Below are 9,222 nucleotides of genomic sequence, written 5' to 3'. Positions count from 1 at the left end.
ATTCAACGTTTAATCTGATTCCGTGATGATCAAATGTTCCATTAACATCTCAATAGCTAATATGCATGTTAAACATACCATGCCACCAGTTGTTTACAGAATCGCTTAAATCAGACTGGCATTCCTTGAAAACCATTAACTGAGCCATAACTCTGCCCGCCACTTCGCGGTACAGCTGGGAGCTCGTTGGAAGTTGATTCAGTGCCGCCCATCATCTAATTCTCCGTGACCACGTCCCGCACTGTGTCGCCGGTGGAACGCCGGACGGATGAGCCAGCCGCTCCTGTGTCTCAGCCGTCTGCCTCTGTCTGGACCATCTCCCTCCGCCTTCGCGCGGCATTACACCTAACGGCTTTACGAGGCAGCTGGGCCATTCTTGGTCAGCCGGGTCCTCCAACTGCGGTCACAGTGCCCCGCCGTGGCGCCGTATTGCACCGAGCACGTCCCTGTGGTTACGGCGCAGCTGAGACAGTGGTGACGCAGCTGAGACGGTGGTGACGCAGTATAGACGGCGGCGACGCGGACCCTCCCACCTTAACATTAGATTTGAGTTGAGATAGCCAAAATGGGGTCCCTGGCTCACAATTACCGGTTTCGGCACTCACAACATCGAGAAATGCCTTAAATCGGAAATATTGAATTTCAAAATTGCAGCATTTTGATTCAGAGGGGCTAATGCTTAGGAATACCCCTCTGAATGTGTGACGTCAGCGCAAATATCTAACGATTTTTAAATGTTTGACTAAAACGTTTTGTAGCACGCGGTGGTATATGCTATTTGCGCGCAACATCTGCCGCAAACGCCGCACTCCTAAAATAAAGTCGCTAGAAACAGCGGAGATCCCAAAAAAGTAAACAAAAGTAAAAGTCTAATATCTTGAAAACCGGTGAATATTTTTCGGTGAAATTTGGTAGATATTCGTTTTCGCTCTTTCTGAACCGAGCGACATCACTTTCATGCCAATTCATAAACTTTTTTGAAGGTGGGAGGGTCCCTTTAAGACGGAGGTGACGCAGCTGAGACGACGGTGAATCAGCTGAGACGCGACTGAGACGGTGCTGAGACGGTGGTGACTCAGCTGAGACGGCTGTGGCGTGGCTGAGACAGCTTAGACACGACAGAGACGAACGCGGTGCGCAAGAGGCGGACGTGGCCAAGCGTCACCATGAACCAATAAACAGGGCCGACATCGGATCCGACGCAGGCGGTGACGCCTCCGACGCGGAACTCACGGTCTCATGGAGCACGGCGAACAGGGAACGAGGGGTCGCTAAGCTGAGAACATGTCAGCGAGATTGGGCACCGCATTGTGACCGAGGCCTGTCGCACCAAAATCTCTTGCATCAATGCTGGGTTGCTGTTGCACTGGACACCCACTTCAAGAACCTACCGTGATATTTTACCTATAAACTCCACCAAGCACCTGTAGGTTTACGTTATGAGCTGGAGCAAAAGAATTTACCACCGCAGGCTAGGTAATTATGAAATCGGTTTTCAATTCTACCTAGCCTAGCTACTTTGGTGCAAGAGGCCTCTCCTGAATGGAATACATCAATTTTTTATTAGAGCTTGTGCTCTCCTGTTTATTTTGGGACAGATTAGTACGCTCAGTTTAGCAATCAGTAGTCTATCCAACATCCATGCGGGCGGACACAGTCATTATTCAGCGATGATTTGATGGGAAGACAATCGATATTGGACGATATTGAGCCAGGATGTTTGTTCGACTATCGCCCAACAATAGCCCGGTTAAACATTAAACAATATCCCCGATTTCGAGTACTTCCTCTCATCCTTGGAAACCTGCCGATTTGTCTGGAGAAGTGATCAGTGAGTTCCGGTCTCAGCTCCGCTGGCTGCGGAGGGGGCTCAGGGAATGACTCCAGTCGTGTTCTACCCCGTACGCCACGCGCCCCTCATGTCACAAAATCAGACCGACATGGCCGCATCTGGTTACATCTTGTTCAGATTAATTGGGCGCACGGCGGGGCGGGTCGCGCGCGAGGGGGTGTTTTTATCCGTCACTTGGGAGCGCACCTGACCAAGTCGAGCTGTTAAAAACGTCACTCACCCGGGAGAGAGGGGAGGGAGAGGAGAGAGGGAGGGGTGAACAGTGACGTCATCCAGCTGGCGGGCGGTGACGGACACATGGACGAACAGCACAGGGAGGAAACTGGGGTGACGCGACCGATTTAGCCCGGCGAACGAGGCGCCGGTACGGTGCACTCGTGAGGAGATGCGCAAGTTTGAGTATCATGGAAGAGATTTGAAAATGCTACTGTTAACGCCAGACCCCTTGAGACCCTATTTTTTTGCGATTATTTTTTAATGCGTGGAAGAATTTCAACCATATTTAGGAAATAGCTGTTTCAAGACCTGCCGAAACTTTTTCTTCAAATACGTTTTGTTGTCACTTAAATATTTGTGGCACTTGTCATTGACTCGTAATGTTAACTGCTTTTCCATCCTGGATAGAGGCTTTCATACGTCATATGACATTAGGCTCCGCCCACGACTGCGGCATTGACCCGTGCCCATCAGCGACCTCTGTACAAACGACACCCCTGCCATCTGTAAAAGACTATGAATTTCGCTGACGCTTCACGTGCTATGTGTCAATTGCAGCAGACGGTCAAGTAAATGTTAGGCTCTTGTTGACTCTCGTATATAGGACCAAGAGGACCATCACTCCTCAACCTACTACTCACACATACTTCGAACAAACGTTAAAGATTCCTAACAAATACGATTTTCGATGTAGGATATAGGTATGTTTGAAATACGAGCGAGCCTTATGATGTGAAGCGAAGGCAATTAATTAATTATTGCGTTGTTCGATTGTTGCATAGCGATGTACAAATCAGCAACTACTTGATGACATCCGACATCCCATTATCACATTATCTGCAACGCCATAGGCTTTAAATACAGGTGAATATTTCCTAGCCTTGTGTCAGGTATATGCCATCTGCCCGTCAGTTGCAGCTTATGAAAAATAAAACAAATATCAGACGTCAGCGAACATATCAGCATTGTACAAGCAATGCGCAATGAGCATTTATGGCTCCTCAGTCATCATGTCGCTCTTTGGGCACTGTCAGACAAGACGTTACGCACAACTCCGCCGGCTTTCGGCACCGCTCGACCGTCCCCGCTTCCCGCCACAGCGCGAGTGACCGCGCGCCGGCCCGAAACCGCCGCAGGCCAAGACCACAGAGGCGGGGCTTAGCTGTGACGTCATAACGTATCACAGACTGACTGGTGATAGCCTCTACACACCGGGTGAAAATCTTGCTCGAAATTTAACATTACGAGTCAATGAGAAGTGCCTGAAATATTGGAATTGCGACAAAATATCTAAATTGTAAAAGTTTCGGCAGGTCTTGAAACGGCCATGTCCTGAGTTTGGTTGAAATTATTCCACGCATTAAAAAATAATCGCGAAAAATTAGGGTCTTAAGGGGTCTGGCGTTAACAGTAGTGGCGGTTTTTGAACACCTGCACATCGTATTAGGAGGGCATTATACTTTCTAGTGTCTGGCAAGTGTCTGGCACGAAAAAAAATCTGCAATTTTTTTTGACCTTACAAAGAGTACTGAACTGACCCATTTTGAATAGGCAAGATTAAAAATGCATGATTCATGCATTCAATCTCCTCCGTGTGATAACATCACATGAAGCATCTGAACAAACGCAACTTGGTAGTAAGTTATCTGTGGAACAGTTTTTCGATAAGCTGCACATCAATCACTGGAACACATTGTATATTCATAGCCAATCATAAATCGTCTATCTGTCATCTCCGTATCAGCCGGCGGTGCATAATCCTCTCTTTCCTACCGTACAGGGACCCGCAGTTGCTTCTGTACACACTAGTATTTCAGCGTATTCTTTGCCTGTGACACCGATGGAGGCGAATTGGGAAATGATTGTGTGCTTATTAAAACCACCATCTGAAGGGCTTTAAACTGATGTGCTGCTCTCCTAATTCAGTGAACTTTTTATGGCTATATCAGCAAAACATTGTTTTCAGCGCTTTTTCCTGCCCCATTCCTTCTGAAACCTGGAACCGCTTATTCCATTTACTCCTGCCATCTGACGATGGTCGTGCTGACTACTAGTTCCGGCGCTAGTTACTGCTCCAGTTTTGCACCCGGCACAAACTCAGGCGGCACCGGGCCGTGGCTCGACCATGGGGAGGGTCGGACCGAGCCGACTGCCTGGGGCGCGGTTAGATCGGACGCCCTGCTGGGGAAGGGGACGGGAGTGAGGGGAGTGGAGGAGGTGGTCACGTGGTCCGTCCAAGCTCGCACCTGACGTGTCCTGCGCCCAGCCATGTTCCGTGATCCAAAATGGCACGAGAGCTGTGGAATGTCTGGAGGAGACGCTTCGAAAGCGAACTTCAGCAGCACTAATTTACCGTATTCTGTGGAGATAAATTAATATTATCTTAACCCATTAGAGCCGAAAACTTTTTTTGTCGACTTTCACTGCGATTTTAAAATATGTTTGTCAGGCACCCTTTAGGAGAATACATGTGCATTTTTAGCCAGAACACGAAACCGGAAGTGTACGTTTCCGGTCTGGCAGCTTTTGCTGCCAAGCGTATCTTACATAGTCAAAAATGGAGTGGTTTGTCACATTTCAAAGCACAAACATATCAAAACTGCGAGGAAATGATCTTTCGATACCAACAACCTTTGCCACAGAGTGTCTCCTGTTGGCGCATGTACAATTTTCACGAACTATTTTATTTACGTACCAGATATGATCTTGAATATGTGTAATTGTTCGGATTTCCATTCGACCGTAGCCTGCAAATAACGACCGTAGCCAATAATTCTCAAGAATAATGAACTCAAAATCCAGACCTCAGCTAACAGTTCAGCTCGTTCTGAGAGATCATGTTCTTTCTCTCATTATTTCAGCTCACACGCGCTTCCCCTCCCCACAAAATCTTATATATGATGCGACGAAGGTTTGGATGACTTCCGTCGACCGTTTATTCAAAGCAACTTGGCGTGTTTCCAATGTGCTCCCAAATATCGCGTTCCTTTCAACGAATTGTGTCCCTGAGTCTTTCTCTGAAGCGGAGAATATCTGAAAAGCTGACCTTTACCAATGGGGGTCACTGGCATGGGCCTAATTGTTTAACCATTGAACGGCGCATTTACTGAACGTCTAAGCATGAAGGTTTAGCTTTACAGTTTAGAGGTTCGTAGTTGCGCTGTTGGCATGCTCCAAGCTGGCAAGTGGCAACACATGGAAGGACGCTGCCTCACACTTCTAAGCCCCCGTTTTCACCAACAAGCGCTGGTGGAAGAAGTTTAGGGACAAGTAGTGTCACGCATAAGCCCCAATCAGCATGGTCCTCCTGCGTCTCAAGTTCAACCGTCGCCAAGATCGTCATGAAGAAAGCACCTGGGAAGTCTGACCATTCTGCGGAGAATCTGAAGTCTTATTCATAATGATCACTCGGATAATGTTGTCCATTGATAAGGGAGGAACGCCCTTGGACTGAAGGCGCTTGACTATTGGTGCGGCCAAAATAACGAAAATCAGCAAGCCCAGAGCCCTCAGATTTGCACGAAACGGAGAATCTGGCCGGTAGAAGAGTGGAAACGGAGTAGGTATGTAGATGGGGGTCTAGTTCGGCGACGAGTCTCCGTTTCAATGGTTTCACCACACGGACCCCCAAAACGAGCATGGGCTGAAAACGCGGCCCAAGTTCCGACAGACTTCTGCGAAAAATTCTCGCCGCAATGGTATGTCGAACGATCACGTTGTCCTAGCAGGGCCTGAGCTGAACCAGCTGGACGTGATCTAGCAAAAGACGAAGTCGATCCCGACTACCACCTAGAAAACATACTGAAAAAGCGTGCATTTGGCATTAACAGACCACTACCCCGTGCTCCAACGGCGCATGGTGTCCCGCAGGTCGGACAGCATTTTCATGCTGGGCGGTACTCCATCTCATCGATCTTCCGGAACTAGGCGGTGCCAGGACCATCTGTCCGATATCTGGGGGAAGGACACTTGGCTAGGGAACAGTCATGGCCTAAATCCAATCGAATTATTTTGGAGGATAGTGCAGCAGGAGCTGGACATATACAAACTTTCCGGCGACCTCGGACAGTTCGGAAGGGCGCTCAAGTCCCAGGCGCCCCTTTTTCACATGGAGGACGTCCCTTTAAGCTTTATAGGCACCCCTCTTTCCCATGTAAGCGCCCATTTGGTCATCAAAGGCGCCCCTATAGGTCACAGAGGCGCCCCTCTTTCTTGTGCAATGCGCATCTTTTTCATATGCAATGCGCCCCTCTTTCGCATAAAGGTGCCCTATGGACATTACATGCACCCCTATAGACTTTACAGGTGTCCCTCTTTCTCGTAGAGGCACCCCATTGGGCCTTCGGCATGCAGGCGCCTCTCTTTCGTGCAGATGCGCCATTATGGCCATGACCTTCGTAGGCGCCCCTCTTTTGCATGGGGGGCGGGGGGCGGGGGCGACCCCATAGTTAGGCCTCAAAGGCGCCCCAACAGGCCTAGCAGGCGCCCCTCTTTCCGTTTATCTATAGAGCCACGGCACCACCTTCCCTTAGGCGACGGCGCGCCCCTTGAGGGATGGCGCCTCTGATGACAGTTTGTCCGCACCACTCCGTTCAACGTCCCTGCTTCAGCAATGGCGGAATACATTACACGCCTGGTAGTGTGTTGGTGTGCAATGCTCTGCAGACAAAAATAAATAGCAGAAACCCCGGTAATGACCATTTTTGGAAAGGCAAAGAACTGGGGCATTACACTATGAGCCATAAAGCCAGACATTATTGCTCACTTACGAATAACATAGCAAAAAGGACGTAACTGCTCCATTTTTGACTACGTAAGATACGGTTGGCAGCTTTTGCTGCCACTTAAATAAAACGCACGATTGGCGATACTTAGAGAAATTCATGTCGCACCTAAGCTCTTCCCATTGATCATCACACATTTCTTTACAATAATCAATAATAAAAAGGTAACATTTATTCACACGACCTTCGCAACTGACTTCTTTGGTGTCCGCCGCACGGCCGCCATCGCGCGCCCCTTGCACCCCCGCGATAAATTGTTTATTTCTCAGCACATTCGCTTTCTCGATCAATAATTCGGAGCGCACATGACGTGCATTGTTTTGGTCTTCCGTTCGGGTGAGAACTTTGAAAGTTCACCGCAACGTTTAGGAATGCGGCGCTATTTTGTCCTGTGGCAGCAAAAACTGCCAAGCGTATCTAATGCAGAAAAAATTGTATGCCCATGTATAAGCTGTATCTTTTAAAAAGTTCTAAATAGAATTATTTTAGGGACTTATAGTTTTCGTATACACAGTGAATTGTGTTACAATAAGCCGTTTCGCTGGTATGGTTACTAACTGAAGAGTTATCCTTTTTTCTCACAGGGAATGACAATACAATAACAATATAACAATACGAATAAAACCAGACGTTTCGCACAAAAAAGTGCCTCCGTCAGTGGCAAGAAATGAGTAATTAGGCATACATGTTTTCTTTCGATGACATCGATGAAGTAGTTATCTTTATTTTTAAAGATATATTTTCAGCAGTTTTTTAAGCACATCATGGAAGCTTATAAACATTTGTGTATTTTATCGGCAACCCGGCTGGCCAGACCGAGACGGTGTCGCATTTAGTTCTCATCGATGTTAAACCTATACACTTATTTTTCTCCACTGACGAAGACACGTTGTTGTCCGAAACGTTTGGTTTTATTCGCATTGTTTTTATATTGTCATTGTCCGTGAGAAAAACATACTCATATGGACTGGTCTCAGTTCATATAGAAATTGTTGCACATTCATCAACACAGATAAAATGAATATTAGCCCTCACCACACATATAAGTAGAGGTAAGTAGACCGCGCCCGCTGTTTTACACCAATAAATCGCGGCAAAGCGAAGGATTGCGACGATTCCTTGGTGCCCTGGAGTTAATCAATTTTACAACTTCCCGGAAAATTAAATAGCCCTTATCATTTTTGCATCTTGTCTGAGACTTTTAAATCCCTGAACCAAATTACCTTTAACCTGTGATTATTTTTCTCAAGATCATGTCAGGCCAGAATAGCAATTGAAAGTCAGCGCACATCTTCTGTGTGTTTCCATAGTCGTTTCGTGATTAGCAACGTGACAACATGTGAAATATACTATCTAATGTTTGTCTCATTAATTGTTGTGGGTGCCAAGGTCACGTGAAACTCAGGTTAAGGTCATTTACTTGAAATGATCTCGGTTAACTTCCTTAAACTTACACCTTTTTACTGTGGTTTTTAGGAAGTGTTGGTTTGAAATTTAGCACCCATTTTAGCATTTGAAAACTAGGCATACTTAGGTATCAGTTATAGTGCCTATGCAATATGTTGCAAAGCTGTAAGTGCTGGTTAACATTCTATATAGCCGGCAGAACGCCTAATGGGTGATCTGGCGTGACCCGTCCTACACCAAATGCTTTGATACATCATCTTTGATCAAAGCAAGTGCAAATTCGGAGTCAGAAGCAAGCCAAGTCCCAGCAAATTTCACTTGTAGAAATTCTAGCAGGACCCAATTTTCCGTGCTTTTGGGTTATTAACCTGATCTGGGAGGTCAACTAGTGACCTAGGATCTCAGCATTGACCAGGACATACCAATAATTGGCTTTTTCTCGTCAGCGATGACCAGGACCCTCAAATCATCGGATTTCGCTCGTCACGAGCAGCACGCTCTTTTTTATTTTTCAGCGAAGCTCTGGCTCTTTTTATCAAGGGCCGAATGGCTGAGGGTTTCTACGCCCCTCCGCTACATGTAAGACGCTGAAAAGAAATACCTAAATAGGTGAGGGTTAAATATCGATTGCTTTTTAAGTGCCGAAGCCCGAAACACTTTAATTTACTTCGATAGCAGTTTTTAAGACCAACGAGCTCGAATAATATAACTTCTTGAACAATGTAAGCAACACATAAAATGAATCGTGAGAGAAGCGGCTCAAGATTAAGGAACTATGAGACACTTAATAAAAAAACGGCATAGATTAGAAACTGCACCTAACTTGCACTGGTTTTTAAACCTTTTCGTTGCAGACTGGTAGATTAAATTTTAGGATTGATTTCAGCTGATGCTCAAATGGAGCTATTCATTCGTTCATTCATGCGACCATCCAATTCCATTCATAAAAGAAGCCAGTGACAA

The sequence above is a fragment of the Amphibalanus amphitrite genome, unplaced genomic scaffold, assembly GCF_019059575.1.
Source record: "Amphibalanus amphitrite isolate SeventyFive unplaced genomic scaffold, NRLGWU_Aamphi_draft 001521F_arrow, whole genome shotgun sequence".
NCBI lineage: Eukaryota > Metazoa > Arthropoda > Thecostraca > Balanomorpha > Balanidae > Amphibalanus > Amphibalanus amphitrite.
This window is presented reverse-complemented; position numbering follows the sequence as displayed.